This window comes from Heptranchias perlo, unplaced genomic scaffold (assembly GCF_035084215.1).
Source record: "Heptranchias perlo isolate sHepPer1 unplaced genomic scaffold, sHepPer1.hap1 HAP1_SCAFFOLD_335, whole genome shotgun sequence".
NCBI lineage: Eukaryota > Metazoa > Chordata > Chondrichthyes > Hexanchiformes > Hexanchidae > Heptranchias > Heptranchias perlo.
Genome location: NW_027139347.1, coordinates 22,665 through 23,727, shown reverse-complemented (window position 1 = coordinate 23,727; position 1,063 = coordinate 22,665). Strand labels below are relative to the sequence as shown.

Sequence of the window (1,063 nt, the reverse complement as noted above, 5' to 3'; positions counted from 1 at the left end):
TCAAGAGACAGAGACAAGGTGGGATCAAAGTATAGGAAGAAATAGGATCAATGTCAAGTTCTGCGAACGGGCAGAATTTAAGATGGAGCTTGGGAGAGATTCCTTCACGTGTCTTGCAATTTTGCAAGAGACCATTGGGCTCCGAATTAAAAGCATGAGCCGTGCTGGAGAGTCTCTCTCAGAGAGGGAATGCGGTTCGTCAACTCCAGTTCATCGTTATTTGAGCAGTAAACATAACTTTAAGAAGTAGCGCTGCGAACAGGATTCGAACGTACGCAGGAAATCCCATGGGGATTTCGAGTCCAACGCCTTAACCACTCGGCCATCGCAGCTACAAACATCTGTTATGCACGGCTGTAAATCAGAATGTGTAGGTTTATCACAAGCGATCTGTGATACAATGTTCTCTCAGACAGGTGAAAGGCCCTGATCCCTGGTCTGTGCTGATTCTCTGATAGTTTACTGGGTAAAGGCCCTGATCCCCGGTCTGTGCTGATTCCCTGATAGTTTACTGGGTAAAGGCCCTGATCCCCGGTCTGTGCTGACTCTCTGATAGTTTACTGGGTAAAGGCCCTGATGCCTGGTCTGTGCTTATTCCCTGATAGTTTAGTGGGATTCATTCTGTATCTCTCAGTCTCTGGTACTGTGTGTGAGTGTGGGATTCATTCTGTATCTGTCAGTCTCTGGTACTGTATGTTAGTGTGGGATTCATTCTGTATCTGTCACTCACTGATACTGTGTGTGAACTTGGGATTGATTCTCTATCTTGTCAGCAGTGTGTGTGAGAGTTTGTGATTCATTCTTTATATGCAGTCTCTCATACTGTGTGTTAGTGTGGGATTCTTTCGGTATCTGTCAGTCTCTGTTTCTCCATGTGAGTGTGGGAATCATTCTTTATATACAGTCCCCAGTACTGTATGTGGGAGTTGAATTCATCCTAAATATGCAGTTACTCATACTGCATGTTAGTGTGGGATTCATACTGTACCTATCAGTCCCTGGTACTTGATGAGAGTGTGGGATTAACTCTGTGTCTGTCAGTCTCTAGTACTGTATGTGAGTT

General features: G+C 44.9%; 1 non-coding gene across 1 annotated transcript; it reads right to left on the bottom strand.

Moving 5' to 3' along the window:
• Positions 1-250: 250 nt before the first annotated feature.
• Positions 251-332, bottom strand: trnas-cga (transfer RNA serine (anticodon CGA)). Its single transcript has one exon. It is a non-coding gene; the product is annotated as a tRNA-Ser (tRNA).
• Between the last annotated feature and the right edge of the window lie 731 nt (positions 333-1,063).